At 37.2% G+C, this 16,630-nt stretch overlaps 1 long non-coding RNA gene across 1 annotated transcript; it reads left to right on the plus strand.

Moving 5' to 3' along the window:
• The first annotated feature begins 2,575 nt into the window (after nucleotides 1–2,575).
• On the plus strand, nucleotides 2,576–15,441 carry LOC145813450 (uncharacterized). Its single transcript, XR_014356531.1, has 3 exons — nucleotides 2,576–2,794; nucleotides 12,977–13,329; nucleotides 15,132–15,441. It is a non-coding gene; the product is annotated as an uncharacterized LOC145813450 (long non-coding RNA).
• The last annotated feature ends 1,189 nt before the right edge of the window (nucleotides 15,442–16,630 follow it).

Genomic DNA, 16,630 nt, shown 5'->3' on the forward strand with positions numbered 1-16,630 from the left:
GGGTTTCTGGTCTTTTACTATGGACACTCAAGCTAACATATCAAATTCATCTACACCTCCTAACTGGACTTACCAACGTATTTACCCCATAACACATTTCCATAGTTCTTATTACAATACCATTTTCTTTCATGAGGAAAATATCATCAATCTAAAATTCACAATGCATAGTAAATAATTAAATAAGTATGCAATGCAACGAATCTTTCCATACCTCATAACATTTTTCCATTTTCAAATGTCTCTACAATAATGCCAACAATCACATTTTCATTCCCTCTTTTCAATGCTCTTCCACAAGATAACCATATATCATTAACACATAGTTACAATTTCTCATTTCACAAGTCTTAACAACTTAGTCTCTTCAAGACTACAAGTAGTATTTTCAAACATTAATCTCCAATGTTTATAATTCTCACAATTCCATAGTGCACAACAATTTGTCCTCTCACAACCATATATCATCATACATCTAGCAAGAGTTTTCTAAAACAAATTCTTCATTTCAATATGTCAATTTGATTGTTACTTTGTAAAACCACATCATGAAGCCTACACATATCTATTCTTTTATCACAAGAAGAATAAAATCACTCTAGACATTTCCAAACTTTCCAAAAGTCCCCAAATTTCTAGGATTTTTAATCACAAGCCAAACATTCCCATTTCCTTGGTGAAACCCTACCAAAAACCATTTTTTCTTGAGTTTAATAAAAGAGAAAATAACCCTAGGATTAACGAAGGGTTGAGATTTAAAACCCACTCTTAAAACTCTCTACATTTTTTGTCTCAAAATAAACATCAATATAAGATTTCAAAAAAAAAAAAAAAAAACTTTTTAAATCAACATCATTAAAGCAAAACATGTATATATAACTTAAGAAATTCCTACCTCAATGTTTGATGATGAAGTGATGAAGCCCTAGAGTCAAAATGGTTGATTCTTCAATTCTCACCACACCAAGAGGAGTCCTAACTTGGATCTTCAAGCTTTGTGAGAAAGGATGATGATCTAGACCCAATGGATAGCAAGAATCAAGAACTCTTAGTGTTTTGGTGAGGGTTTCTAGAGAGAAGGAAGAGTAAAAATGTTTTTAGAAAGAGGGAGATGTTGAAAACAATGAGATACATTCGGTCCTAAAGGATAAAAAAAATAGGGTTTTCGAACTGGGCCCGTCACACACATATGGAGCCCCCTTCCTGGACGTGCGGCATTCATCCCCGCACGTGCGGCCTTCCTCGCACGCACCTAGCCCGTACCTGCATATATTGCAATGTGCTGCTCCAGCTCCCCCCTGAAATCCACACGTGCAGCCTCACTCCCCGCACGTATGGCCCAAGGCCCCCTCGCGTGCAGCTAGCCAAACAGTCTAGAAAAGTTTTGATTCAACCCCCGGGCACTCCGGACCTGCCCTCACGCTCTCTGGAACAAGTGAAATTCAACACCAAGCGAAAACAAGAACAAGGACTGTAATTTTGAGAATCATTTTCGAACGTTTCAAGCCCAATGAAAGTAAAAGAAAGATGGGGCGAATAATGAAAGAAAATAGAAGAAAAGGAAGGAAAGAAAAAGACCCGGTCGTCACAGCAACCGAACAAGTATTTCACTGAGGAAGCTACTAGGTTAGTACATATCCGCCTTATGTAGTTTTTGAAGGATGGGCAGTCTCAATGAAATTTGTTTGTTTGTTTTGTTTGTTTGGTACACTCAGTGAAATTGGATTGAATTTCTCTAACTTAGATTGAATTTTCTATGATTTTGATTGAATTTCTCTAGTTTGGATTGAATTTCTCTTGTTTGGACTTGAGAATTTCTCTGATTTAGATTAAATTTCTCTAGTTTGGACCAGAGAAATTCTTTGAGTTTGATTGATTTTTGTCTGATTTTGATTGAATTTCTCTAGTTTGGACTAGAGAAATTCTTTGATTTGGATTGAATTTTTCTCCAGATCGATTTAAGGAACCTTAAACATTATAGAAATATTGTGTGTCTTTTATATTATAAAATCTTAATATCACGAGCCTTAAAAAAGAATCCTCCTATTTTTTATTTATAAATTTATATATGAACATTTCACTTTTATAAGAGAAATTCTATTATCTACACCTCTTACCATATGCGTCTCCAAGTTATATTATTTTCTTCTTTAACTATGACCACATCTTTTATGTCTCATACATTGTTTGGTTATGATTTTTTATTTATTGATTAATTTTTTGTCAAGACTAAAAAAATATGAAATTATGTTATTTTCTTATTTAGTTAAGGTGTACATAATCTTTTCCTATATTAACTACAATGATTGAGGCCTTGTTTAGGAAGGGCTAAAGTGATATTTTTGAGGATCGGCTAAAGTGGTTAAATTAGTATAAAAAGAAAAAATAACTAATTTAATTAATAAAATAAAAATGTCACATCTAAATCATAAAATTTTTACTTTTTTTTCCTTACAACAATTATATCCAAACCAAAAAAATCAAAATTTTTGCTCAAACAGAATTAATTTAGTCAAGTTAAATTACCCAAACAGTTAAATAAATAAAAGGGGACTAGGCTGAGTGAGTTGATTTTTGTATAATGTTTTTGTCAAAAATTTTCACTGCCGTTTTTTCTGGACTAAGAAGGCGTTCTCTCGCCGGTGCCGGTGGTTGATTCATCGCCTCCGCTGCGAATCCCTTCTTCATGTTCAACACAGGCGGTTGATGTTTGATCTCAACCTTCGCCATCGGAAACCGCTTGACGACCACCGCCTTCGAACATGAATTCTACTTCTTCGCCACAGACGACAGGGTATGAAGATTGTGCATTTCATTCATTCCCCCCCCCCCCCCCCCCCTTGGATTTTGTTTTTACAACGGTGGTTTGCAAATTAGCTTGGCTTAACTGCTTGTCTGAGACTGAAGAAAAAAAAAAGAAAAAAAAAAAAAGATAATAATGAAGTATCGAGTATTAAGACCCTTTTACAATGTCTGTATCGTTGGATTTTAGGCATTGGTTAATCAAAATCTGACGAAAGTCTGGTTAGATGATGAGAGAGAAGCAAAAATTAGGGAGGAGAGAGAAGACATGTGGCCGTGAGATAAAGGCAAAATTGGGCACAACCAGGGTCTGAAACAAACATAACTATAACAGCTTTGACACAGTCCAACCATGTCTAACAATGTAAATTGTTTAAGATCACTAGTTCATTTCTGACCTAAAAGAGAAAAGTCCAAGAATTAAATGGAAAATTGATTCAATTTTAGTTTTTAAAAAAAATTCAAGAGAAATTTGAGGCATAATAATGATGTTTTGCTCTTGTAAGGATGACTATGACTTCCAAATTGAGTCAATTCTTCTAGTTAAAAAATTCAAGGGAAATTTGAGGCATAATACTGATATTATATTGTTGTAATGATGACTATGAATCCGAAATTGGTATAAACAAATATGGAGAAGACAACTGGCATACGCGGCTAGAGATTGTCTGAGTGACAATCCAAATACATAGGACAAAGATCCATTTTTGTATTAACTCAACCAGAAACCTGCCATTCACACTAAACCCAATATGTTAGATCATGTCATGCATATATACAACAATATAGATTAGTATTATATATACAAGAGTTATGTTTGATGACTTGAAATTGTGCTCAGAGTTCCACAGAATGGGGTGGTCTGTTTTGGGAAAGTTCGCTATGTGGGTAGTGATAATTTTGACTCAGGTCAATGGACACATTGGTGGTTGCTTGGAAGGGGAGAGGAGGGGTCTATTGGAATTCAAGGACTTCCTCAAATCCAATGGTGCTGATGCAGACCATCTTCTCCCTACCTGGGTTGAGAAACCAGATCATCACAGTGAGTGCTGTGATTGGGAGAGAGTCACGTGTGATCACACCACGGGGCACGTGACAGAGCTCTTTGTGCATAATGTAAACAATGTATTATGTGAAGATTTCAGAATTTGGCTTATAAATGCTTCCCTCTTCCTTCCTTTCAAAGAGCTTCAACGCCTCACTTTGTCTTCCAATTCCTTCAGTGGTTGGACTGACAATGAAGGTATGCAAACAGCTACTATGTAGTCAACAAGTGTTTATATTTTACTTTTATAAAATTACTACATTCTATAGTAGAAGAAAAATAAATTAAATGGAGAATAATTTTTAACTGAAAATATTAAACGTAATTTTTTTTTTTTTTCTATACAAGTCTTATGTTAGATAAGGGGTGAGATTCTTTCCCAAAAACTACTTGTGAGGTGGGGGGATGGGTAGAGATTTTGGGATAGGTGATTCATGTCATTAAAAAAAAGTCATGCTAATATTAACAACTAATGAGCTGTCATGGTAGTAAGGGGGAAAATTATCAAAAAGTTAGAATCTATATATTTTTTACACATCCTAAAACACTTATTTCTGGACATTTTTTACACATTTTAATGTATATATGTTGTCCTAGATAAATTACAACTCTATGGACAATAATTGGCATTTTAAAAAAAAATGTGATGGTGACTTTTTTAAGTTACAAATCATTCAAATCTCCGCCCGTGTGCGAGTCCGTGACATATCGTTATATGGTTGAGTGGCCCTGCTATGTAGCAACCACCTAATATAAGGCAATCTCCAATCCTTACTCTTTCTTTATTTTTTCATGAATTTTGAGTATAAATTCAGTTAAAAGCTTGATCTAATAGGATGATCACCAATGGTATAATCTAAAGAATTGAGTGTTTCAACCATCTTCAATCCTTACTCTTAACCATAATTGAAAAAAAATATGACCCTTGAGCATTTGATGAAAGAATTGAGTGAGCCTTGATTTGATGAAAAAATTAGTTCTCCCTTTAATTGATATTGAAACAGGTTTTATGAAATGGTTGGAGGCTTGGACTTGGAACTCATTTTTGACTCTCTTTTTCATCAAATTTGAGTTTGACAAATAATGGTAGATGCTTAAGACTACATTTTTTTTCTACAGATGATCTAAAATAAAAATAAAAAAAAATGAAAAAAAAAGTTATTTCCTATTTTTGTTTTTTCAATTTGCCTAGATAACGAACGAAAGAAAAATGTTTATTTTACATTTACCTTCATATAGAGGGATTTGAAATGGGTGCATCTAAATACACCCACAAAGCTCTTCTCCGCATTGACTTAGTGATGAAACCCAATTCTCAATAGTCTCAACTCATGACTCGTGGCTAGTCGACCATGTGAGTTGTGAAAATTAGGAGGAAAAAAAAAAAAAAAAAGGAAGAAAGAAATAAAGAAAGAAAAAGGAAAGAGGAAAGAGGAAAGAAAGTTGTATTTGTGAACTGAAACCAAAGGACCTTTCTGCCCAAAAATTCCTCACTTTTTAAGGATCACAGTATTTCCTGTTACTTGCAAAAATTTGTATTTGAATTGTAATGACTGTGCTCCTCTTTGCAGGATTTGAAAGATTGTCAAATTTGAATTGTGTACACCCACAAATATAATGCAACAAAATACACAATCCACTTACACACTGTTATGAAAGTAGTGAGAGAAGAGAAAGAAGAAACTCTATATTGAATTGAATGAATAATACAATAGGAGAAGCCTGTATATATAGGCAGAAAGAAAACCTAGATAGGTACGGAAAAGATAGAGATAAGCATAGAAGGAGATAGAGATTGAGAGAAAATAGACAAGATACATCTATAATAATATACAGCTAACACCCCCCCTCAAGCTCAAGGTGGTAAGTCAGATATCAATTTGAGCTTGGAGAGAAGATCAGAAAAGCGGCCTGGAAGATGAGCTTTGGTGAAGAGGTCGGCGATCTGATCAGCAGAGGTAACAAAAAGAAGACGAACATGGCCACTAGTAACATGATGTCGTATGAAGTGGCAATCGATCTCAATATGCTTGGTCCGATCATGGAAGACATTGTTATGGGCAATTTGAATAGCACTTTGATTGTCACAATAAAGATTAGTGGCAGCTGAATGAGAAACACCCATGTCAGAAAGAAGCCAACGAAGCCACACAAGCTCCTGAGTAGTGTCTGCAAGAGCACGATACTCAGCCTTGGTACTAGAACGAGCAACAAGGGTTTGCTTCTTACTACGCCAGGAAATGAGAGAGGTGCCCAAGAAGAAGCAGAACCTAGTAGTAGAACGACGATCTGTAAAATCCCCTGCCCAATCGGCATCAGAAAAGGCATGCAGCTGTAGAGAAGAGTGAGGGGAATAGTGAAGACCATGAAACAAAGTTCCTTTGAGATAGTGCAAAATGCGAACCAGAGCTGCATAGTGCGGAGAGCGAGGAGCAGTCATAAATTAACTGACAATGTGAACAGCATAAGCAATATCTGGACGAGTAACTGTGTGATAGACAAGACTACCAACTAACTGACGATATAAAGTTGCATCTGACAATAGGGGGCCGTCAAGAGGTGTAAGACAAGTTTGAGGATCAATTGGAGTAGTGACAGTCTTGCAATCGGAAAGGCTACCACGAGCCAAAAGATCAGAAGTATACTTGGCCTAAGTAAGAAAATAACCAGAGGAATCTTGAGAAATTTCCAAGCCAAGGAAGTAGCTAAGTGCACCCAAATCTTTCATCTCAAACTGGCGATGGAGAAACTGTTTGAGACTAGAAATACTCATTGCATCATCTCCAGTGATAATCATATCATCCGCATAGAGGAGAAGGAGAATAGTACCACACTCCGTCTTACGGATAAACAAGGCAGAATCATGGGCACTGGAGAAAAAAAAAAAACCAAAGTCACGAATGGTAGAGCTGAACTTGGCAAACCAGGCACGTGGAGGTTGTTTCAAACCATATAAAGCATGGCGGAGTTTGCAAACCTTGTTTGAGGAAACAGAAGAACCAGGAGGAGGTTGCATATAAACTTCCTTAGTGAGATCACCATTGAGAAATGCATTCTTGACATCCATCTGAGAAATGTGCCAGTGGCGAGGAGTAGCAACGGCAAGTAAGTTGCGAACTGCAGTAAGACGGGCAACAGAAGCAAATGTTTCCTCATAGTCAATCCCATATTCTTGACTAAATCCCCGGGTGACAAGGCGAGCTTTGTAACGCTCAATGGAACCATCAGAATGAGTTTTGATCTTGTAAACCCATTTGCAACTAACAGTACACTTGCCAGGAGGAAGATCAACCACATCTCAGGTATGAGTTTGATCGAAAGCCTGCAGTTCATCAGTCATAGCTTGTTGCCAAAGAGGGTTAGAAGAAGCTTCTTGATAAGAAATAGGTTCATGAGAGCAAAAAGCAGTGGAACCAACAATATAATCACGGAGAAGAACAGAAGGTTGCCTTACCCGGGTAGAATGACGCTCAGATGGAGTAGGAACCTCAATGGAAATAGGGTCCGGAAGAACCTCCACTGGAGCCGGAGAAGGCGTAGGGCCATCAGCTAACACAAGATCCTCAGGATGGACAATAGGCGTAGGCGGCTGTGGAAGCATGGGGCCAGAATCTGCATCAAAGTCATCAGAAAACAAATCTATAGAAATATCAGTGAAGACCAGTGAGTGGGTGGACTGTGGTAGGTGAAACTTGGAAAGAGTGGAGAACATTTTGTGTTCCCAGAAGACCACATGACGAGAAATACGAAGACGCTTGGAGATAGGATCCCAACAACGATACCCTTTATGTTCGATACCATACCCCAGAAAACAACAAAGACGAGAATGAGGTTCTAGTTTAGTGTGTTCATGAAACTGAAGTAGAAAAAAACAAGTAGAACAAAACAAGCAGAACCAAAAACTTTAAGAGTGGTATAATCAGGAGGAGAACCATACAAACGCTCGTAAGGAGTTGTGTTAGCGATTATAGGGGTAGGGACTCGATTGATGGTATGGATGGCAGTGAGGGCAGCTTCCCCCCAAAATTTTTCAGGACAAGAAGAAGAAAGGAGAAAAGCCCGAGTAGTGTCTAGAATATGACGGTGCTTTCTTTCTGCTCGTCCATTTTGTTGGGAAGTGCCTGCACAAGATCGATGAGAAAGAGTACCATGAGCCCCAAGAAAAGAAAGAAAATCAGAATCCAAGTACTCCTTAGCATTATCAGAACGAAAAAGCTTAATAGTACAAGAAAACTGAGTGTGGACCATAGCAGAGAAATCATAGTAAATCTGTTTAAGTTCAGAGCGACTTTTGAGAAGAAAAAGCCAAGTATAGCGAGAAAAATCATCATCACAAAATATCTAGATCCCCCTATGGTAGGTGTGGGGGAAGCTCCCCAAATATCTGAATGCACAAGATCAAAAGGAGCAGTAGAAATAGAATTACTTTTATTAAAAGGTAATGCAAGTTGTTTAGCAATTTGACAAGATAAACAATCGACATCGTCAAGACAGACACGACCTAACTGACCACTAGAAACTAAATTTTTTAAACGACTAAAAGAGACATGTCCTAAGCGACAATGCCAAAGATGAAAAGGAGACATAGTAGATGCAGCAGCAACAGGAGATGATTTGTGCAGACTGCAAGGATGGATAAGCTCGAACAGGCGTCCATGCTTACGACCTATCCCATGGATCTGTCTCATCTAAGGGTCCTGCACCAAACAACCATTAGCAGAAACGGTAATAGTTAGACCAAGTTCACATAACTGACCAACAGAGATAAGGTTCATTTTAAGAGAAGGAATATGGTAAGCATTAGAAAGAGACACTGTGGCAATAGAGATTTGGCCAATATGACTAACAGGCATATGAGAACCATCAGTAGTATGTATAGTGGGAGTAGAAGAGGATGATGACAAAGAAGAAAATAGAGTGGAGTCAGAAGTCATGTGATTACAGCATGAGGAATCAAAATACCATGAAGAGTTACTTGAGGTTACTGAAAAAGTAGTAGAAGGAGGAGTACCCGATTTGTTGAGCACCTGGTGGATAATGGACTCAACATCATCCATAGAGAAAGAAGGAGCAGAGGAACCCTTGCAGGCAATAGCAGCAGAGTGAGAACCGTGGTTAAATTTGGATTGAGACCCAGAACGAGAAGCCCTTTTCTTAGATAAAGTAGTGGAGGGAGCTCGAGGACAATTGCTTTGGAGATGGCCCGGAGCAGTCTTATGACAAGTCAAGCATTCACGAACCTGGCAGTGAACAAGAGAATGATTGGCTGGCAGGCCTCGGTTGCGATAATAACTGCATATGAGTGGCTGTGAAGATGAGGAACTCTGAGAAGATGGAGTAGCAAGAACAGAATCCAGGTCGGGAGATCTGAGACTTCCGAAACGAGTCTCCTCTAATAGGAGCTCAATAATGGCTTGCTCTAAAGTGGGCAAGGGCAAACGATGAAGCAAAGAAGCACGCATGGGCTCAAAAGTGCTATGAAGAGTCATAAGAAGCTGTAATAGTCGTTGATGATTCTGATAAGTAATAAATAGCTGTGCATCATCAGAATGAGCCCATGGAGGTTCAGAAAGAGCGAGCTGGTCCCAAACGGACGACATGTGGGATAGGAAGTCATTGAGAGACTGGCCAGGTGCTTGGCGAATGTAATGAAGAGTCTGCAACAGTTGATATTGATGAGCATGGCCAGTAGTCTGATAGCGTTCCTTCAAAAAATCCCAAATTGCTTTGGCAGGAGAGGCAAGGGAGTCATCATCTTGAAAGCATCCAAATTGAAGGTTGATGGAAGGAACTGAGGTAGCCCGGAACTATGTGATAATTTGATAATTCTTACTTTCCCATTCGTCAAGACGGTCATCGAATGCAGAGTCCGTTTCATCATCCTTTTGGTTGGGTTTGGAAAGAGTACCAGTAATAATCCGCCAAAGGCGTTTCCCTTTAATAAAGCTAGAGAGGGCTTGAGCCCAACTAACATAATTGGACCCATCAAGGATAACAGAAACAGATTGGATGTTCTCTGTACGATCCATAAGTGCCAAAACGGAGGCCACCAACAGATTTAGAAGGTTGGAAAACCTTAGGGACAAGTATGGCTGATGTCAGCCCTGTGGCTGGATGATGTCAGCAACTAGTGTGTGGCTGATTAGGGCTGACGTCAGTGGCTACGGAGAGCTGACGTCAGCAGCTAAAAAAAGAAGCAAATGGCTGGGCAAGCCGGGCGAAAGCAGCACGCGGCTAAGAGAAACCGGGCGAAAGCCGATGGGGAATCAGCTGGGGCGGAAGCTGATGGCGAGCCGAGGGTGAATCTGCTGAAGTGGAAGCTGAGGGGCTGAAGCTGACGGAGGCCAGCTGAGACGACACGTACGGAGCGTGGTGAGAGTGGGAACGAGGGTGAACGACGTGCCACTTGTTTGGAAGCGCGTGAAGGCGCGTGGATGTTCCTATGGTGGCGAGTCTGGTGGCGTTAGCTTCGTCGTGAAGAGACGAAGAGGATGGTATAGTCCAAACGTGAAAAGACGGATGAACTAGATACGTAGAAACTAGCAGAAACAAACCAGGGACAGAAGCAAACTGCCAAAAAACGTGAGAAAAAAAAGTCTAGGAGAGAATCCAAGGCTCTGATACGATGTTATGAAAGTAGTGAGAGAAGAGAAAGAAAAAACTCTATATTGAATTGAATGAATAATACAATAGAAGAAGCCTGTGTATATAGGCAGAAAGAAAACCTAGATAGGTACAGAAAAGATAGAGATAAGCATAGAAGGAGACAGAGATTGAGAGAGATACAATACAAATAGATAAGATACATCTATAATAATATACAGCTAACACACACAATAGTACACTATATCACTAGCACACACGTGCTGACTTGGTCAAGACTAATGAGGCATCACTTACACAAGACTTTACTACACTCTCGTGACACCTGACACGCCTCACTCATGCTATTTCACTCACACGTTTTGTATGTATATATCTCACACGCTCTTTTTTGTATTCACTCTCACACACCAAGACTTATCCTTTCTCTCACTACAAGTACACACATAGAAAACCCATCTCCTATTTATAGCTACAAGAGTCGATTATATCCACCGACTTTGAAATTTCAGAATTCTCCATAAAAGGCGGCAACCCAAGCTTCTCACAACCACACATTCCTTTAACCAAAATCTAAGAAGAAATATCCAAAGAGAAAGCTAGAGAAAATTCTAGAGAGAATATTCTAGAGAGAGAGAGAGAGTTAGTGTTGAACTCTAACACTAAGTACCACATCTCTGGTCCAATATAACAATACAACTATACCCCTCTAGATATTGATAGGAAAACCACATCTCTGGTCCAATATAACTATATACTGCAAACAATTTTGGAAAAGAAAATAGGAATGCAAAATAAGAACTAGTTGTAAAACTTGCATTTCTTTATCAACCTCTAGCATTTGTGCATTTGTATGTTTGTTCCTTTAATTTTTTGATTAGTAAAATAAAACTTTATTGATGAAAGGATCAAAATACAATGCATGACTAACATCAACAAAGCAAGAAAGTGCAAAGAGCATCAAAGCTAACCTAAACAATTCCAACTAGGTTGGCACCGTAACGGAAGCACAATCATATACCAGCACTTGACCCAAGATTGGTGAGATACCAATTGACAGAAAAACAAGGAAAACAGAGAGGAATAAACAACACCTAATAGCAAAAACTACCACACAAATCAACCTACAACAGCATTACAAAACCAGTACAGCAAAGCAACAGGACTCTGCTACTAGAGCAAGCTCCCCTATGACACAACAGAAGACAGCAGATCAAAACAGGTTGCAAGAGTTCAACTCCACCATGTTCTCCAAATCCACCATAATCAAACCGAAGTCCAACACCCACTAACCCAAGCACCTTCAAATCTGCTGCAAATTAGACACCAACTCATGCGCTGAGTAAAAACAATCTATAAACTCAGTTTAACCCCAGGCTGCAATTCTTCACTATACCAATTCACTTAACTCCACCGACCTAGATTGCTTCCCATTAAACACACACTCAATCCTCAGCCACCATATAGGCCAGAAAGTATCCAAAGGGATTGCCTTCGGAAAGAAGATGATAAATGCAACTTCAGCATCACAAAAGACTAATACCAAACCAAAACCAGCACACCACACCAAAACAAAACCAGCAACAGCAAGAACCCCAAGACAATTGCAACAGAATAGCACACAGCAGCAAAAACACCACTACCTTACAGTTAGACCGAGACATCTGCCATGCTTACAGTTACACCAAAACAAAACCAGCAGCAACAACAACACCAATGCAGCTGTAGCAGGGAAGCACACACCAACAACACACCACTACCATAGCACAACATTTCTCCAAAAACAGACCACCCAAAAAATCAGCACACCACACACTGCTAAATGTACACTGATAAAAACAAACCAAATCCAACAGCAAAGGGAACAACTACCAGTAGCAGGCCATAGCAACACAAACCATCAGCACTAACCAACACCACAACCTCAGAAGCAACTACGGATCAGACCCAAATTGGAGATGAAATCATGAAATGAATACATGCTGCCAATATGATGGTTCTTTACCCAGTAAGCCACTCTAACTTGGATTAATTTAGATAAAGCCTCAAAATTTGGTTGAGCTCCCCTAAATAAACAATCATTCCTGAGCCTCCATAAAGACCACACCACTACAATAGGAATGACATTCCAGATCCTGAGTTCCTTCTTCCTGAACTTGAAGCCAAACCACCAATGAAGCAACTCATTTACAGAGCCAGGGGAAACCCATTGATTCCCAACCAAGCAATAACATCAGACCATATCTGGAATGAGTTCCCCACCAAGCAATAACATCAAACCCATTGAATGTTTGTTCCTTGGGAAAGAAAATAGAGAAGAAAAAGAACTGAATCTCTTGCGATTGTGGCACAAACTTTCAAGATTGTATTTGTTCAAATGAGGGAGTGGGCCATTATTTGTTACAATATTGGTTGATCAATTAATTATTGCATTGCATGTAATCAAGGATATAATATGTACGAATTACTTGGGTAAGAAACATTTATTCAACACCAATGATTCATTTTATCAAAATTTTCATGAAGGTTTTGAAAAGCTGTTGACTTTGAGAAAATTAGAGACTCTAAATCTTGAATGGAACGAATTTGATGATAGCATTCTGCTATCTTTGAGTGCGCTTAGATCCCTTAAGATGCTTAATCTTCGTGCAAATAAAATTGGGTAACTTCAATTGAGTCTGAAAATTCATGAGTGTTTCTTATTTATACAGGGAGTTCAGAACTGTTAATCATAATTAAAATTACATAATTATTTTTACTAATCTTGTTATTACTATGTTGTAAACTCATCACTTTGTTGTTTCTTTGTGCAGAATTAGCTTATTTTGGGAACCTAGAAAGGTTGGATCTAAGTTATAATCAATTTAATGACATCCAAGGTAAACCTCAATAGTTTTTGATGCACTACCAATAATGGACTATCTTCTCCATCTTATTGCATTCTAATCACTGATTTGGCGCATACTGCCTAGAAGAAGAACAACCAATATTATCTAGAAAGAAGAATGAGTAAATGTTTCACAATCTTGTGAAAACTGATATTGCAGGTCTTGAAGTTCTCTTTTGACCTCCATCTTGATGCAATTTGACTAATTCTCATAATTCTGAATCAGATAGCTCAATTTATAAAGATACATACTCTATGAATTGGACACCGACACTCTTCAAATACTCCCCAACATGTATCAGAGTTCTATTATATATATATATATATATATATATATTTATTTTTACAGCCAGAGACATTTCAAATATTTGGGGACTCACATCACATCTATTGCTTAGAACACATGTATTGCAAGTTTGAAAAAATAACTTCGGATTTAATTTGGGGGGGGGGGAATTGTGAATACTTTTTAATCTCTTATTCTTTCACTTTTGAATTTTAAGAATTGTAAAGCCCAAAACTTTCGCTTTGTTTATGAATAGATTTTTTATGTTAGGATTTGTTTATTGACACTTCTTTTCTAATATGTAGAAAGAATGTAAAAAATAATTTCTAACTATTTTATATTTGTAAGTAATACTCTCGTACTGAGTGACAAAATAAATAAATCAGACTAGAGAATTGTAGACATCTACTGTCAATCAAAACTCTTTCAAAATACAACAACAACAATAATAATAATAATAATATTGCCCAAGGCCTTTTTTTCTTAACAAAAACCATTTTTAAAATTTTCAAAATATCTTCTTATTTTCACATATCCTTACCTCAAATGAAAAGGGTTTCCACACTAATTTTGTTTGCCAATATCATAAGAATGCAAAAGTTAAGGATACAAGAGACACCATTTAATATTAAAAATTTTTAAATTTTAATTACAATTAATCTTAATTAAATATTGTTAGATAATAAGTTATAATCAAATATAAGTATTTTGTTTAGTTTTCAAAATCAAAAAATGGTTTTAGTTATTTTCTTATGTTTTGTCTTTAGTGAATTTCTTCAAATTTGTGTCATTTTTTATTTTTACTTTTTAGATGTACTTAAAAAGTAAAATATTTGCAACAATGTTAGGTACCCATAAAAAAGTAAAATATTTTGGTGTATCACAAAATCATTTCAATCACGTATCCTGTTTGGCCAAAACCTCTATACATCATAGGAGGTTAGTGATTTAAATTTTTTTACCTACGTGTGAGTATTGTTCCCCGTATAATTGTTGGCTTTCTATCTCCCTCTTTCAAAGTTTCTTTCTATTAATTGTTTTGTATTTAATTTTTACTATTATCATTGTAATTCATTGGATTTCATTGTAATATTGTATATGAATTGATCAAAATAATAATAATAATGCATTAGTTTACAATCATATAGCAATATTAGCGAGATGAGGTCTTATAATCTCTATTCTCCCCTTCTTTTTTTATAGCAATTTCTCCCATCTCTGTATCTCATTTTAGCAGAAGCTTCGTGTATTGGGTTGCCCTTCTTAATCTCCTCTCTCTCTCTCTCTCCCTCCCTCTCTTGTTTCCTTCAATATGGGATGAAAATTATTTATGCAAGTGATAAGTATAAACATAATGAATTATCGTAGTGGGTTATGAAATGTCATTCTCATAACTCCAATAAAAGATTGATCGATTCAATGGGTCATTAACTTATAATATGATAAACATGATCAATTCCTTGAAAGTTACATAAATATGAAGCAAATGTTGTTAATTTTTACTGCAGACTGTGAGAGCTTATCGAGATTGGAAAAGCTAGAGACGTTATATCTCACACAATATGAGTCCAACAGAGAAAACAAGTTCAACAAGAGCATCATTCTATGTTTGAGTTCATTGATATCTCTCAAAAACCTTTCTCTTCAAGGCAACAACTTAGGAGATCCCTTTCCTACCCGAGGCATGTCTATCTTTATGAGAACTCCCAAAGAGAATATATTGTCCATCCTTATCTTATTCATATCTTCACAAGAACTGTTTCAGTGCAGAATTAACGGTGTTGATAAATTTGGAGACGTTGGATTTAAGCTTTAATGAGCTTAGCTCCCTAACAATAGAAGGTATGACTTAAGGACTTCCTAGATTCAGTTGAATAGAACTATCAATAAATTTTATATTTATATGTATGAGTTCATGTTTAAGCCACCTGCTATGGATATATAAGTATTAGAACATGTTATTTTAATAATTTTTTGGCACAAGTATGACTTATAACTGTTATAAACCATGTGACACACACCTAACCATGAAGGACACATGGTACACATGGTACATCCACACATGGCCTATCCATGAGGGACACTGACAAGATTACAACAATATAAGCTAAGATCTCTCTTTATTCATCTATCTTGAGGTTATCATTTGAAAGCCTAAGAATTTGGAGCGTAGATAAATATTGAGAAACTCTAGTAACTTCTCAATTGACGGAGATTTTTCTAGATGAGACTCATAATTCAAGCATCCGATGTAAATCGTTTCCACATTAGATAATATGATTACCTATATTTTTCCTTGAAGAACAATGAATCAAAAGTACATCTGTTTATTTGAAAGCAACTTCTTAAATATTGCTTTACCCATTCAGAATTACAACAATGATAGAGAGCTCTAAATTTTGAGCTCTGATGATGTGGCAAGAGTTTAAAAAAAAAACAAAAACAAAAAAACAAAAACAAAAACAAAGCCAAAGCCAAAGCCAAAACATCACATCAGTGAAGTGGGGCCCATCCCTAGAGATCCTTTAGAGCTTATGTTTTAGAGCTCCAAAACATTTTTGTTAGAATTATTATAGCTTGTTGTAGACTGCCTGAACGTCACGGCTCCGCGCGCGAAGGCGCAAAATCGTTTTGTTCATTAACTACTACAGTTCGGACTCAATGTCACAGTTCTGAATCTAATCTTGCAAAGTGTAATGCAAGATTGATAAATCACCAAAGAGTCTAAATCCGGCAAATTGTTTTAGAAAACTAATTTTGATAAAGAAATGTCAAACATGGACTGCTTTGCCAGATACAGAGTCGCCACCTAAATGTTTTATTTTGGGAAATTTAGGAAATCCTGACTCGTGCCTAAGGCCACGTGTCCGTCATCACCAAAGTTGCCTCGACTCAGGAACTTGGGTACGAGAGGGGAAAGTCATACAATGAGCACCCCTGCACGCTCGATCAAAGATCGGCCTTTACTAACATGATATTTTGTGTTTGGAAACACATGCGTTCTTAT

Source organism: Camellia sinensis, chromosome 15 (assembly GCF_055761805.1).
Source record: "Camellia sinensis isolate YWXY chromosome 15, ASM5576180v1, whole genome shotgun sequence".
Lineage (NCBI taxonomy): Eukaryota > Viridiplantae > Streptophyta > Magnoliopsida > Ericales > Theaceae > Camellia > Camellia sinensis.